The sequence below is a fragment of the Schistocerca gregaria genome, chromosome X (assembly GCF_023897955.1).
Source record: "Schistocerca gregaria isolate iqSchGreg1 chromosome X, iqSchGreg1.2, whole genome shotgun sequence".
Taxonomy (NCBI): domain Eukaryota; kingdom Metazoa; phylum Arthropoda; class Insecta; order Orthoptera; family Acrididae; genus Schistocerca; species Schistocerca gregaria.
This window is the reverse complement of record NC_064931.1, coordinates 124,562,950-124,580,037: the sequence shown is the minus strand read 5'-3', so window position 1 is coordinate 124,580,037 and position 17,088 is coordinate 124,562,950.

The window sequence follows — 17,088 nt, the reverse complement described above, 5'->3', positions numbered from 1 at the left end:
CCGTGAATTCATTGTCCCAGGAAGGGGAAACTTTATTGACACATTCCTGAGGTCAGACACATCACATGATCACACTAACAGAACCACAGGCACATAGACACTGGCAACAGAGCATGCACAATGTCGGCACTAGTACAGTGTATATCCACCTTTCGCAGCAATGCAGGCTGCTATTCTCCCATGGAGACGATCGTAGAGATGCTGGATGTAGTCCTGTGGAACGGCTTGCCATGCCATTTCCACCTGGCGCCTCAGTTGGACCAGCGTTCGTGCTGGACGTGCAGACCGCGTGAGACGACGCTTCATCCAGTCCGAAACATGCTCAATGGGGGACAGATCCGGAGATCTTGCTGGCCAGGGTAGTTGACTTACACCTTCTAGAGCACGTTGGGTGGCACGGGATACACGCGGACGTGCATTGTCCTGTTGGAACAGCAAGTTCCCTTGCCGGTCTAGGAATGGTAGAACGATGGGTTCGATGACTGTTTGGATGTACCGTGCACTATTCAGTGTCCCCTCGACGATCACCAGAGGTGTACGGCCAGTGTAGGAGATGGCTCCCCACACCATGATGCCGGGTGTTGGCCCTGTGTGCCTCGGTCGTATGCAGTCCTGATTGTGGCGCTCACCTGCACGGCGCCAAACACGCATACGACCACCATTGGCACCAAGGCAGAAGCGACTCTCATCGCTGAAGACGACACGTCTCCATTCGTCCCTCCATTCACGCCTGTCGCAACACCACTGGAGGCGGGCTGCACGATGTTGGGTCGTGAGCGGAAGACGGCCTAACGGTGTGCGGGACCGTAGCTCAGCTTCATGGAGACGGTTGCGAATGGTCCTCGCCGATACCCCAGGAGCAACAGTGTCCCTAATTTGCTGGGAAGTGGCGGTGCAGTCCCCTATGGGACTGCGTAGGATCCTACGGTCTTGGCGTGCATCCGTGCGTCACTGCTGTCCGGTCCCAGGTCGACGGGAACGTGCAACTTCCGCCGACCACTGGCGACAACATCGATGTACTGTGGAGACCTCACGCCCCACGTGTTGAGCAATTCGGCGGTACGTCCACCCGGCCTCCCGCATGCCCACTATACGCCCTCGCTCAAAGTCCGTCAACTGCACATACGGTTCACGTCCACGCTGTCGCGGCGTGCTACCAGTGTTAAAGACTGCGATGGAGCTCCGTATGCCACGGCAAACTGGCTGACACTGGCGGTGCACAAATGCTGCGCAGCTAGCGCCATTCGACGGCCAACACCGCGGTTCCTGGTGTGTCCGCTGTGCCGTGCGTGTGATCATTGCTTGTACAGCCCTCTCGCAGTGTCCGGAGCAAGTATGGTGGGTCTGACACACCGGTGTCAATGTGTTCTTTTTTCCATTTCCAGGAGTGTATTTTCGAGAAGACGTACGAATTTCGTGAAAAGTTTTAAATTGACTCTGATCAAAAAGAAAGTGTAAGATTGTCGAGTACAAGAGAATTCCGTTGAATATTTGTTACATGAAAAATGACACCAATTTCTAGATTGTCGATTCAACTAAATTCTAAAGATTATAGTAAGGAATCATTATCATACACAAAACGTAGGGAGGGCGAATAAGGAATTACATTTTATTGGCCGAATACTTTCTGAAGAAGAGAAATTTATTAATATCGAATATAGATTTAAGTGTCAGGAAGTCTTTTCTGAAAGAATTTTTATGGAGAGCAGCAATGTATGGAAGTGAAACGTGGACGATAAATAGTTTAGACAGTAAAAGAATAGAAGCTTTCGAAATGTGGTGCTACAGAGGAATGCTGAAGCTTAGATGGGTCGATCAAGTAACTAATGAGGAGGTGGTGAATAGAATTGGCGAGAAGAGGAATCTGTGGCACAACCTGACTATAACAAGGTATTGGTTGGTAGCACACATTCTGAGGCATCAAGGGGTCATCAATTTAGTATTGGAGGGAAACACGGAGGGTAAAAGTCGTAGAAGGAGACCAAGACATGAATACACGAAACAGTTTCAGAAGGATGTAGGTTGCAGTTGCAGTAGGTACTCAGAGATGAAGAAGTTTGCACAGATAGAGTAGCATGGAGAGCTGCATCAAACCAGTCTCTGGACTGAAGACAACATCGACAACAAGAGTAACAAATCCACGAAAAGAAACTGCTTACACTACTTGTGTTCAGCCTCTTCTAGAATTTTATACTAGTAGGGGGATGGGGTCCTCAGCGCAATTTTGATATGAAATGGATATGCAAATTAATTAAATTGATCAAATAATTATCACCACCATCGACAGCGCCCACTCCCGCCCCCGACCACACCTACCCCCACCCCCAGATGATGTCACCTCTTTTTCTCAGCCTGCATGTGGGCCCCATCTCCCTCCCCCTCTTCCCCCTCCCACACCTTCCCCTACCCCAACATACACTATTGGCGGTAATTTCGAATTTTGGCGGGAATTTCTTTGTCTCAGTGCCGTGCGGACGTACCCCCCCCCCCCCCCCCACTCCACCCAGGAATTGGAGGGAAATTAAAAATGGGGTAGCCTTTTGAGATTCAAATCCTGGTTGATTCTACTGGATGGAAAGTCCAAGAGCACCCCCAACACATGGAAACTGTCCAGATGCAGGAGAGGAAGATAAGGTTAGCGTAATTCCTTTAATTTGGTCTGGAAAATGAAGTAAACATACGTCCTAATTACGTAATTAATCATAAAGATCGGACCTAATTACGCAACTATATGCTTACTGACGATACCATATAACTGGTGTTATCCTGCTGGGAAAAAATATCGCAATACCACTCGAAACTAGTGACAAACACTCAAACTGTACCCTTCACCTGCAAGCTGGTCGGAAAAAAGGCTGGGATGTGAAGTACTATATTATTTTTGGCGGGAAATATGTTCAACTGATGATATGCTGGTGTTGGACAGAGAAGAATTTAAAAAGTTTTTAATTGCAAGCACATAGTATCTATTGTTGTTTGATGTCAGAGATTGCTACACGCGCCTACTCGAAAACTACCCTGCAGCCTAGGTAACTGAAGCCAATACACGATACCATAAATGATGGAAAAAATGTGTCACAATTCTAATTACACTTCGAAATTGTGAAAAAACCAGCACTCGTAATGAATGGGTTATAATGCAGCACATGTACTCGGGAAAATAGTCGTTTGGGCAAGAAATATGTTTAACTGATGACACGCTGGTGTTGGACAGAGAGGAGCATACTGTATCTATCGTTGTTTGATATCAGAGTTCACTACAGACGCCTACTCTAAAACCACCCTGCAGCCCAGTAACCAAAGTCAATACATGATACCATAGCTCAGGGAGAAAAATGCGTCACAGTTCTAATTGCACTTCGAAATTGTCATGAAAAATCAGCAGTCATAACGAACAGGTCATAATGCAGCACATGAAAAGGGAAAATCGTCATCCTAAAACACTGCAAATGGGGCGGTAGTTGAACGTGCGTTCTCCTCAATGTACAGTCACAAACTGCCGAAAATCGATGCCCTCACGCCTCCCTCTCCGCACTCCCTCCCTCCATCCACCTATTGGGGGGGGGGGGGGCACAGGATTTTTTAAACAGTCAGCTGCTCCAAGATATGCCCTGTGGCATGTGCTGGCTGCTGGCCATATTAGGCTTTCCGCCCTCTGCTGTTTTTCTGCCACCCGTCTGTGGCTGCCAGCCTCACTAGGCCTTCAGCTACCGTACGTCGTCACCAGCGTTGCGTGACATGCCTTAAGGCGACGGTCTTAGACAACTCAAAAGGAAAATTTAGCAGCACAACCACGCCCAACCGGAGAATGCTCCAGATGGCTTTTTCGAAAGTCAGCTGCTTGCGAAAGAGGAAGCCCCATCCACCAAAAGCGACTGCAACCTCACACCCTAGTGTCTTCAGTACAATGTGCTTCGGAGAGCACACTGCCGGGCGGTCAGCTACACATAAAATACAGAGCAATGCATCCCTCAGAACAAAACCATGATAAATGAGGGCTATCCTGACCACGGATTGTTTGTCTAAAGGGAGAGCTGCAGCCACTTATGGAACTCGTTCACACGCCGTTATGACCACTGGAGTGTAGAAAACACAATCGCGACGATAATAAATGTCATCTTTCTACGAAAATAGGCGAAGTCAATTTTCTTTCAGTTTTGTGAGCAAAATCGGTTTTGTTCTTACTTTCAATTGCAGCATACAATTCGCATCTCATTATTTTGCAACATCCAGCGAAATGCACCGCTGCCAGTCAGAGACGATCAGAGATGATCAGATGATCACAGATGACAAACATTTCAGACACGTGAAATAACATTAGAGAATACAATCTTTCACGCCATTGGCTCACATGTCGGGAAAAATCTCATTCATTTCACGTTCAACAACAAGAAGCTATGATTCAAGAGGACATAGCTGTTTTGTACACTGTGGCAGGTCCCGTTTTACCAATGCGATGCTATATCATACTTGCATTTGCGAAACAAATCGTGAGAGCCTATGTCATCCTGTGCAATCGGAAGATTGAAATTTCATTAAAAGAAATCACCACAATGAATAAAAAAGAAAAAAGAAACGCATGTCAAGAATTAGTCCATGGTCTCACTATTTTGCAACATCCGGCGAAATGCACCGCTGCCAATTACAGACGATCAGAGATGATCAGATGATCACAGATGACAAACATTTCAGATACCCATCAGGTGGCACGTCATTGATATCAATTTGATAGGCTAAGTAATTAAATTGATCATAAGAGTCAGTTTGCATGGCAAGTAATTTTTTTCCAGTGGTTGAATTACACTCACCAGGTAAGTCAAATCCGTGGAATGAAGACAAAGTTCTTTTCGAGGAATCCTATTGAAATCCAACATTTGAAGATGACTGCAGAGAGATTCTACAGCCCACACCATACGTTTCGCATAAGGACCGCATTATTAAAAACACGATCGTAGCAACTATATTATCGTCACCCTGAGTAAAAAGCGGTCTTGGGTCTACAGGCACACACGAGTCGCTGATAGCGTTATGCTTTCTAGTAGAAATGCTGTCTGCGATTTGGGATCAAGTCTATCCATTCTATCACATACATGTGGTGGATGCTGTAGAGATGTCTTTCAATGATTACAGCCAATTGTGAATCATATTTGTGCCACTCTCATACCTCGAAACGAGTCACCTTTTCCGAACCTGTCTGCTAAGGATCTCATACAGCAAAAGCTCCAGCGCTATTTTTAGACAGTCCCTTTGCATCTTGTAACTGCTCCTCAGTCTCTGCCCCAGCATCCCTGCAGCTTAGTCCATGTGATCGTCTCAGTTTAAGTCAAACCTGAACATAAGTCGGAGAGCGCTATATCCAAGACCTTCTGGATCTCGTGGAGAAACATGACGAACTGAGATAATGCGACAGGACCACGGTTTTACCACTCAGTGGAAATTGCAACATGTTGTAGCTCCGCCAACCGTGTACAGTGTGTAAGACCAGGGTCAGACGAAGCATTCCCCTGCAACATGAGGTAGTAGAAAAGAAAGTACGAGCAGTTACGGTAGTGTTTCTTGTGGGAAAAATTGGGAAGAGTCCACATCGTACATGGTTTGCAGGAAGGACGAGGATTTTGCTACTGCACTGCGACACATCTCCAAACTACATACAGGTACCACAGTCCGAAGCAGATCTGCATCTCTCCGGGTGCATTCATGTCTATCACCCAAACATTCTCTTCCACCTCGGTATCATGTACCATCCAAGAGAGAAAATCTAAGAACGATAAAAACTCCAATTACGTCATCTGTTATAGAACTCGATAAGACAGTCCACGTCTGTCTTCTGATATATCTGAAACAAGTACAGTCTGCTTTCGGGCATTGGCCATATGTGGCGATCGTATTAAATATACAGGTGAAGCAGGTGACTCATGATCGAAGTCGCTTCCAGAGACCATTGTAAAGTTTCATCTGTACTGTAGGAGGACCATATCCAATAGACTATCTTCCACACGAGAGGTTTCTTGTATTGTTCTTTCATAAGCAGTTTAAGACATTGTTTTTTTTTTCGGTTGTAACACACCCAATCAGTGTACACCACCACACACTTCGTTTTTTCTACCATGACTTTGGGACAAGTTTCTATCCTCTGGCGTAACAGTAATATAATCGCTACAATCTTGTTTTTAATAGCGCATTCTTACACGAAATGTATGGTGTGGGCTGTAGAACACCTCTGCAGTCAGCTTCAATGTCGGTTCTCATTAGTGATCCTCGAAAAGAACATCGTCTTCCCTCCATGGATTCTCATTTGACCTACTTGGTGAATGTAGCCCGACAACTGAAAAAAAAAACCTGCCATGCAAACTAATTTTCGTCTATACATGACAGCGTTCTGAACACGACTGATACTTACAAGGTATTGAGGACACTGCACAGGCTCCGTCTGCGGTCAAATACAACATTGCAACTTGCGGGCTTGGCTATCATCTGCATTTATGTGCAGGTATGCACTTCTCGAGCTGTTTCCAAATTGTTGTTCAACCCCTGTACATATACACTGTGTGATCAAAGTTTCCGGACACCTGGCTGGAAATGACTTACTAGTTCGTGGCACCTTCCATCAGCAATGCTGGAATTCAGTATGGTGTTGGACACCCTTAGCCTTGATGACAGCTTCCACTCTCGCAGGCATACATTAAATCAGGTACTGGAAGGTTTCTCGGGGAATAGCAGCCCATTCTTCACGGAGTGCTGCACTGAGGAGAGGTATCGATGTCGGTCGGTGAGGCCTGGCAAGAAGTCGGCGTTCCAAAACATCCCAGAGGCGTTCTATAGGATTCCGGTCAGGGCTCTGTGTAGGGCAGTCCATTACAGGGATGTTTTTGTCGTGTAACTACTCCGCCACAGGTCGTGTATTATGAACAGATGTTCGAGCGTGTTGAAAGATGCAATCGTCTTCCCCGCATTGTTCCTCAACAGTGGGAAGCAGGAAGGTGTTTAAAACATCAATGTAGACCTGTGCTGTGATAGAGCCACGCTAAAGAACAAGGGGTGCAAGCCGCCTCCATGAAAAACACGACCACACCATAACACCACCGCCTCCGAATTTTACTGTTGTCACTACACACGCTGTCAGATGACGTTCACTGGGTATTCGCCATACCCACACTCTGCCATCGGATCGCCACATTGTGTACCGTGATTCGTCACTCCACACAACGTCTTTCCACTGTTCAATCGTCCAATGTTTACGGTCCTTACTTCAAGCGAGGCGTTTTGGCATTTACCGGCGTGATGTGTGGCTTATGAGCAGCAACTCGACCATGAAATGCAAGTTTTCTCACGTTCTGTTAGTACCGTACTTGCAGTGCATTCTGATGCAGTATGGAATTCCTGTGTGATGGTCTGGATAGATGTCTGCCTATTACACATTACAATCCTCTTCAACTGTCGGCGGTCTCTGTCAGTCAACAGACGAGGTCAGCCTGTACAGTTTTGTGCTGTACGTGTCCTTTCACGTTTCCACTTCACTATCACATCGGAAGCAGTGTACCGAGTGTGGAAATCTTGCGTACAGACGTATGACACAAGTGACACCCAATCACCTGACCGCGTTCTAAGTCCGTGAGTTCCGTGGAGCGCCCCATTCTGCTCTCTCACGATGTCTAATGAGTACTGAGGTTGCTGATATGGCGTACCTGGCACTAGGTGGTAGCACAATGCACCCGATATGAAAAACGTATGTTTTCGGGGTGTCAGGATACTTTTTATCACATAGTGTATATCAAAGCTTGCTATACATGGAGAACAGTAGCTGCAGTACATTGGGTGTGATATAATTTGCGACGAAAACAAAGACATAACTAGCGCACTGAAAAACAGCACGATTTAATTGTGCCTAATGAGAATGTGAGAAAATGGAACTCTACGAGGTGGTTCTTACATTTTTGTACGGTTTCGAGTCCTCGACTCTAAGAAAGAAAGACCTCAAGCGAACATAAATGTCTGAAATTAAGTTATTCTGAGCGGTAAAACATTGCAACCGACCAGATAAAATCCGAAGGAAATGAATACGGAGAGAATTAGGTTTGTTACCAATATTAGAAAAATTACTATACAGAACCAAATTCAATGGAAATTACATGTTGTTTGAATGCAGGAGACTAGTACTTCAAAGATAATCCTGGGTTGCAGCTGTTCAGGGAGATTATCTGTGAAAAGACAGATGAAACCAGTGGAGTAGGCATTTCCAGACTAAACCTGACAAGCCTAAAGAGGAAGAAGAAGAAATAAAAAAAAGAAATAAGAAAAAGAAGAACAAATTCAAAACTATTTAATTGTAAACTCACCGGTCAAATTATTACTCAACCCTCAAAGGAGCATACTGTGGTTCTGGAGGGTTGAAAACGTGCAAGTGGTACCAGTCAGTCACGTGAACCTACACCGGTGACATCGACAATGGCAGTGATGTGGCGTGAATGTGCCAGTCTGTTATACGGAATCAGTGAAGTAAGACGTTCGACATGAAGGTGTCACAGAATGAAAGGACGGAGCTGTCGTAATTGGGCTTGCCCGTGGCAACCCTGTGAATGAAGTTACCTGATTTGATGGTACATCAACGCAGACAGCGCAACGTGTGTGCAAGGACTGATGTACGAGTCGCAGGCGTGTGACGCAAAAATTTTGGTATCGAAAAGACACGTGTGACACACCTTCTGAATGGCAGTCGGTTTCAAAACTGATAGTATTTGCTGCTGTTAGTGAATGCAGGTCCATTATAATCATTTCCCATGCGAACATCACACAGGGAATTGCAGGTAATGGACAACAGGGAGCGAGTATCTCGTAAAAGACCACTGTTCACACGCCCTCACAAAGCTGAACGTCTTCAAAGCACCACACAACACACGAGTAGAAACAGGACTGTAGGTGACTGGAAACGTACAGCGTGACCCGATATGGAGCGATAATGCCTATCTGCAAGTGATGCAAGGCATCAAGTACACCGACGGCCTACTTAGCCGTTTAACGCATTAATATACAACTATGGATGATTTTGTTTCAGTCGGGAGGTAGTTCTCTGATGTTTTGGGGGTACTTCTCGTACCATAATTTGGGTTCACAGGGCCAGGGCGTTTATTTAAACATTCTCAAACACAAATTGTTTCCCTTTACTCTACATATTTATGATTAATACTCGGTGAAGATTGTCGTCTTCGAAGATGACAACAGGCGTGTTAACAGAGCCGGACGCGGACGCTCCTGGTATGACGAACACTCGGCCACCTGTCCTTCCACGACTGCTCCGCCAAATCAACAGATGAAACCTAGCAATCAGCTTAATTTAAGTTTCTTATTTTTAGTGTTTGAGGAGAGACGAGATATAATTCCTGTTGCGTTTGAGATGAGGAATCAAAAGTCGAGATTGAAATGAATTGCGCAGATTCAGGCCTGATGGGCGGGTCCCTTTGTATTGATCGACCGCGCGGCAGCCGACATGTATCGCGACTTCTGATTCGCGCACCTGCCGCTCAGCGCGGCAAATAGTTTATAAATTTACGAAATATTAGAATGAGATTTTCACTCTGCAACGGAGTGTGCGCTGATATGAAACTTTCTGGCAGATTAAAACTGTGTGCCGAACCGAGACTCGTTCTCGGGACCTTCGCCATTCGCGGGCAAGTGCTCTACCAACTTTTTTTTTTATTATCAGATTGACTTGGTATATTTCACGAGAATTCAGACAACCATACTCAATCATCATTTAATATGAGCTGCAAAAAGAAAATCAACAAATTAGTTGAAACACAAATAAAACATTACTTCTGAAGGGGAAGACCAACCCGTTATCCCACCCGTATGAATTTTGGGTGTATATATATACATGCAAAAGAGAAAAAAAAAATTACGAAAAAATACAACAAGGGAGGGGACTCAAGCTCAGGGAAGAAACAGGAATCACAGGGGAACTTAACCAACACCTTGACGGTTAAACACAAGAAAAAGCATATTCGCAAAAAGCGTTCGGTATTGTGGTAACCGCTGCCATTTCCAATGCGCAGTTGACAAGTAATGGTGAAAAACGTGGGGATCTGGGTCATTACCGCCTTCAATGACGTAGTGGACATAGTAACCCAAGAGCCAGACAATCGTGTTCGTTTTCGTCTGAGGAAAATAAGAGATGTCCGGATGTAACAAGATGTCGTCTGGGAATGCGGTTTCAGGCCCTCTAGTAAGAAAAGCTAATTGACGGCGGACCCAGAGCCAATGATCCCGTCCGCAAGCAACTAGCATGTGAAGTAAGGTGTCAGTTTGATGACATTCCTCACACTGATCAGTCGGACGAAGGCCAATACGAAAAAGACGATCACCACTAGGTGTTGTTGTTGTCTTCAGTCCTGAGACTGGTTTGATGCAGCTCTCCATGCTACTCTATCCTGTGCAAGCTGCTTCATCTCCCAGTACCTACTGCAACCTACATCCTTCTGAATCTGCTTAGTGTACTCATCTCTCGGTCTCCCTCTACGATTTTTACCCTCCACGCTGCCCTCCAATGCTAAATTTGTGATCCCTTGATGCCTCAAAACATGTCCTACCAACCGATCCCTTCTTCTAGTCAAGTTGTGCCACAAACTTCTCTTCTCCCCAATCCTATTCAATACCTCCTCATTAGTTACGTGATCTATCCACCTTATCTTCAGTATTCTTCTGTAGCACCACATTTCGAAAGCTTCTATTCTCTTCTTGTCCAAACTAGTTATCGTCCATGTTTCACTTCCATACATGGCTACACTCCAAACAAATACTTTCAGAAACGACTTCCTGATACATAAATCTATATTCGATGTTAACAAATTTCTCTTCTTCAGAAACGCTTTCCTTGCCATTGCCAGTCTACATTTTATATCCTCTCTACTTCGACCATCATCAGTTATTTTACTTCCTAAATAGCAAAACTCCTTTACTACTTTAAGTGTCTCATTTCCTAATCTAATTCCCTCAGCATCACCCGATTTAATTTGACTACATTCAATTATCCTCGTTTTGCTTTTGTTAATGTTCATCTTATATCCTCCTTTCAAGACACTGTCCATTCCGTTCAACTGCTCTTCCAAGTCCTTTGCCGTCTCTGACAGAATTACAATGTCATCGGCGAACCTCAAAGTTTTTACTTCGTCTCCATGAATTTTAATACCTACTCCAAATTTTTCTTTTGTTTCCTTTACTGCTTGCTCAATATACAGATTGAATAACATCGGGGAGAGGCTACAACCCTGTCTCACTCCTTTCCCAACCACTGCTTCCCTTTCATGCCCCTCGACTCTTATAACTGCCATCTGGTTTCTGTACAAATTGTAAATAGCCTTTCGCTCCCTGTATTTTACCCCTGCCACCTTTAGAATTTGAAAGAGAGTATTCCAGTCAACATTGTCAAAAGCTTTCTCTAAGTCTACAAATGCTAGAAACGTAGGTTTGCCTTTCCTTAATCTTTCTTCTAGGATAAGTCGTAAGGTCAGTATTGCCTCACGTGTTCCAACATTTCGACGGAATCCAAACTGATCCTCCCCGAGGTCTGCATCTACCAGTTTTTCCATTCGTCTGTAAAGAATTCGCGTTAGTATTTTGCAGCCGTGGCTTATTAAACTGACAGTTCGGTAATTTTCACATCTGTCAGCACCTGCTTTCTTTGGGATTGGAATTATTATATTCTTCTTGAAGTCTGAGGGTATTTCGCCTGTCTCATACATCTTGCTCACCAGCTGGTAGAGTTTTGTCATGACTGGCTCTCCCAAGGCCGTCAGTAGTTCTAATGGAATGTTGTCTACTCCGGGGGCCTTGTTTCGACTCAGGTCTTTCAGTGCTCTGTCAAACTCTTCACGCAGTATCGTATCTCCCATTTCGTCTTCATCTACATCCTCTTCTATTTCCATAATATTGTCCTCAAGTACATCGCCCTTGTATAAACCTTCTATATACTCCTTCCACCTTTCTGCCTTCCCTTCTTTGCTTAGAACTGGGCTGCCATCTGAGCTCTTGATATTCATACACGTGGTTCTCTTCTCTCCAAAGGTCTCTTTAATTTTCCTGTAGGCAGTATCTATCTTACCCCTAGTGAGATAAGCTTCTACATCCTTACATTTGTCCTCTAGCCATCCCTGTTTAGCCATTTTGCACTTCCTGTCGATCTCATTTTTGAGACGTTTGTATTCCTTTTTGCCTGCTTCATTTACTGCATTTTTATATTTTCTCCTTTCATCAATTAAATTCAATATTTCTTCTGTTACCCAAGGATTTCTAGCAGCCCTCGTCTTTGTACCTACTTTATCCTCTGCTGCATTCACTACTACATCCCTCAGAGCTACCCATTCTTCTTCTACTGTATTTCTTTCCCCTATTCCTGTCAATTGTTCCCTTATGCTCTCTTTGAAACTCTGTACAACCTCTGGTTCTTTCAGTTTATCCAGGTCCCATCTCCTTAATTTCCCACATTTTTGCAGTTTCTTCAGTTTTAATCTACAGGTCATAACCAATAGATTGTGGTCAGAGTCCACATCTGCCCCTGGAAATGTCTTACAACTTAAAACCTGGTTCCTAAATCTCTGTCTTACCATTATATAATCTATCTGATACCTTTTAGTATCTCCAGGGTTCTTCCACGTATACAACCTTCTTTCATGATTCTTAAACCAAGTGTTAGCTATGATTAAGTTGTGCTCTGTGCAAAATTCTACTAGGCGGCTTCCTCTTTCATTTCTTAGCCCCAATCCATATTCACCTACTATGTTTCCTTCTCTCCCTTTTCCTACACTCGAATTCCAGTCACCCATTACTATTAAATTTCCAGTAGGTATCAGACGGTAAATGACCTTATACCACGTTGAAATAATCTCCATCGGCAAAATGGGAAGACTAAGATGAGACCAGACCATTTTCCATGACGTTGACGGGGAAGCAAGTTCAACAGAAGAAGGGAAACATGCTGTACCCCAACGGATTTGTAGCATGTTGGTAGTAATATGCGTCATAGAAAGTATATCAGCACCCAGAATACCGACAAGTACAAAGTATTCACGAATGTGCCGCAATTTAGGATTAATTCGTCCAACATCAACAGGAGGGGTCAGACTGGCCGGCCGGAGGCGGGAAAGTAAACGAGAGGTGACTGAATGCGGAGCCAGCGTACAGGTTAAAACATTGCGGCGGGCAAATAAGATGGACGTCTTCACTTTGATATCTGAAAGACCCAATCCTCCAAGCTTCCGAGGCCTGGCCACAACTTCATACGGGACACGGAAGACATGGCGGCGCCACAGAAATCGACTAGACAGCTGTTTCAGCCTGCGGGCCATCATCGCGGGAAGCGGGAAGACCTGCGCAACGTAGTATATTTTACTGAAAACATAGGTCTCTAAAACCCGTGCCTTGTGAAGGAGGCTAAGGGAACGGCGGTCATGTTCAAGGATCGCCCCGTGAACACGACTCGTAACCTCACGCCAATTTAGTGCCGCCATTTTGATCGGATTACGATCCACTATGGTCCCCAAGGTCTTATGGCGATCGACAACCGTCGCCCAAGGAATGACGACATGATCAAAACCTCTCAACGGCAGGAACGTGCATTTGCGATCATTAATGCGAGCACCAGCAAGACCACAAAATGAATCCAAGGTATCCTTAAGCCGCGGTATGTCCTCGGCATGTACTAAAACCATGACGTCATCGGCGTATGCACGGACTGCAAAAATTTCCCCCAATATATTCCAGCCACGTAATTGCATGGTGAGATGGCGAAGTAAGGTCTCTAAGGATAGAACAAAAAGTGACATGGATAAGGGGCTTCCCTGGGGTAACCCCCGTCTGATCGATATCCGGGGGGTAGGGTGACCGTTCACAATCACCGAGACACTGATACCGGTAAAAAGATTAGTTAAGACTTGTCGAGCATCATTATTAAAGCCGACAGCGGTGAGCACTCTCGATAAAAAATCATGGCTGACGCGATCGAACGCTTTTTGGAAATCAAGAAAAAGCAAAGCCCCTGGGATATTAGCGGCAGCCGCCACCGAGATTATATCGCGACATTCGAGAACGGAAGTCAGTATCGTGCGTCCAGGCACACAGCTTTGGTGGGCGGCAATAATGGTATCGAGCAGCTTAGAGAGACGGATATTAATTGCTCGAGCGACAAGTTTATAATCAAAGTTAAGGAGAGTAATAGGACGGAGGGAATCAATTGCAGGTCGACCTGTGGATTTCGGGAGGAGGACCATTCTGCCTTCCTGAAAAGGAGCAGGAAGTGAGACTCCCCGCATCACTTCATTTACCATTGACGTTAAGGTGTCACCAATGAGCGGCCAAAATTGAACATAGAACTCCTTAGGAATACCATCTAATCCAGGCGACTTGCGGGACTGCGATCCTGCAACAACATCATATATGTCATCCTTCTGAAAGGGACGCAGAAAGGCGTCGTTTAATTGAGGAGTGACGACGCGAGGCAGCAAGGAGGTAAAGTCGTCAAGAGAGGTTTCCGCCGGGACATGAGTATCGTACAGATCAGTAAAATAGGTGTAAACGAAGTCAGAAATGTCACGGTGAGAGGTGAACACGCGGCCGTCAGCGGTTGTGAGGGAGGCAAGGCACCCACGTTTCCGGCGCGACCGTAAACGGACTAGATGGTAGAGTGACGTCAGTTCCTCTTGTAGAAGGGAACGTGGTTGAGACCTCGTCCGCAGGCCCTCCATTTGAATGCGTTTGAGCTGCAGCAATTTGGCTTTGATGCGCTGTATATCAGTAACCCGTAGGGGAGCATGCGTAGCACTATCGTACAGTTGACGTAAGACAGAATAGTAAAATTCTTGCGTTCGTCGATCTTCTGCCACCTTCGCAGCCCCAAAACGCATGAGAGCCCTACGGATGTGTGGTTTTGCATACAGTGTCCACCATGCCACGATAGACGGGTACCGGTCCATAGTACGAGAACAACGAGTCCAAATGTCCTCCAGGACGATACCAAGGAAGGTATCTTGCAAATACGCGATATTGAGCGTCCAAGGAGGACGAAACAATTTTACCGGTTGTCGCTCGTAATTAAACGTAACGGCTACAGCGCAATGATCAGTAAAACAGGCTGGTATCACATCAACAGCCAGAAGTTGCCCACACAAGGAATCTGAAAGGTAAAAGCGATCGAGGCGACTGCTAGACGTGGGAGTAAAGTAGGTATGTCGCACAAGTGTAGGATAGCGAGAAACCCACACGTCACGCAGGTGCAAGGAGCGCACAAGGTCGTCGAGTTCTTTACTGAAATTAAAATTAGGAGACTGATCTACCGGCCGTAGAACACAATTGAATTCCCCACCTAAAATTATCTTTGTCGAGGAATTACGAAGCAGGTAAATGACTTCTTTTTTATAGAAACTCGAACGTGCGGTAGTACAACCCGAACCAGAAGGGGCATAAAGAAGGAGTAAACTGAGATCATAAAACGTGCACCCGATCCCCCTTCCACTGTCGAGTACTTCGAAATTCATCAACGGAATGCCTTCTCTATAAAACAAGGCAGTGCCCGTAGAAAGTTCGGAAGCGACAATAAAAAACGTCGAGAACCCAGGAATGGAAAACTGGTCGAATAGGACTTCCTGTAAAAAAACAACATCTGCCCCAGACTGATAGATAAACTGTCGCAAAGCGGCGAGCCGAAGCTCAGAACATATTCTGTTAATATTCAGAGTAAGAAATGTATATGCTTGCATGGAACTTCAACCCAGAAAGAAGAACAAAGATCGGTAGAGAGCCGTCAGCTGACGGAGCAACATACAAGTAATCATACCAGAAACAAGCGCTGAACCACAGAGAGAAAAACTACGAAACAGAACCCTCATCTTCCCATTGCTTTTTCTTCGGCCGTGACGCGGCTCTCTGTGGCTGTTTACGGATTCGACTGCGGCTCCGCGGTGCCGACGCTGCAGCGTTCGGCTGCGTGGGAGCATCATGTAGACAGTCCGTGTCAGATTGCGGGAGAGAGGCCTCTACATCCCACTCGTCCGCAGACATGGGTTCACGGTGGGACAGTTGGTGAATAACAACGGGATCCACTGACTCTGGAGAATCAATCAGTTGTTTGATGGGAGGAGGCTGTGACCCAGAGGGGGCGACAGAAATTCCAGAAGGGGGATGCGAAACAGAGTCAATAGGAGAAGTGTCAGAGAGAACCGGAGAAGACACGTGGCAACCAGAAGCGGGTTCCGTCACGGGCGTCTCCGAAGAGGCTGCCGCGGCAGCAGGAACAACGTCAGATAAGGTGTCAGGGAGCTTCTGCAAAGGCGTGATAGCACCTGTGGCGTCCTCATCCACGATTTCCGACTGAGAAAGAGAGTCCTTTACCGGAGGCCCATCGGAAGGGCGAGCCAATAAGGAAGATTCATCAGCCGCATCATCCTGTGTTCGCCGACGCTTGTTGTGAGAAATCAGCGCGGGCACATCGGATTTAAGGGCAGCAACATCCCTACGCAAGGACAACGGGAGAAAATCACGGCCGTTGTCGGGCAACGGATCACTGCGTCCCTCAGTAACAGTGAGCGATTCAGTCCGAGGTCCTTGCGGGAGAAGATCAGCTAAAGTCAATTTTTTACGCTGTTCGTATGTAGGTTTTAATACCACCACACGCCGCGGACAATTAGTACGGAAATGACCAGTTTCATTACAATAATAACATGTTCCTTCCTGGCCACTGTACGTGGTATGGACCCTATAACCACATACCTGTAGGTGAGAAGGAATAGGTTTTTTGACCACCATTTCCACCGACCGAATACCACTATATACCTGTAAGCGGTGCTGAGCAGACCAGCGTTCCTTTAGAATATGGCGTACGTCCCCATAAGGAAGCAAAACGGACTTCAGAAAACAGTCGTCAACCTCGGGCGGAAGGTTAAATACCCGAACATTCGTATATATCACTTCTGCATTTGCCAAGAGAACCATACTAGTGGAACCATCACGGTGCGTAAAGGGTACCTGAGAACCATGACGAGAAAGTAGCCTATCAACCTGGAGCGGATCAAGAAATTTAACAAAAAACACATATAATTCGCTGTC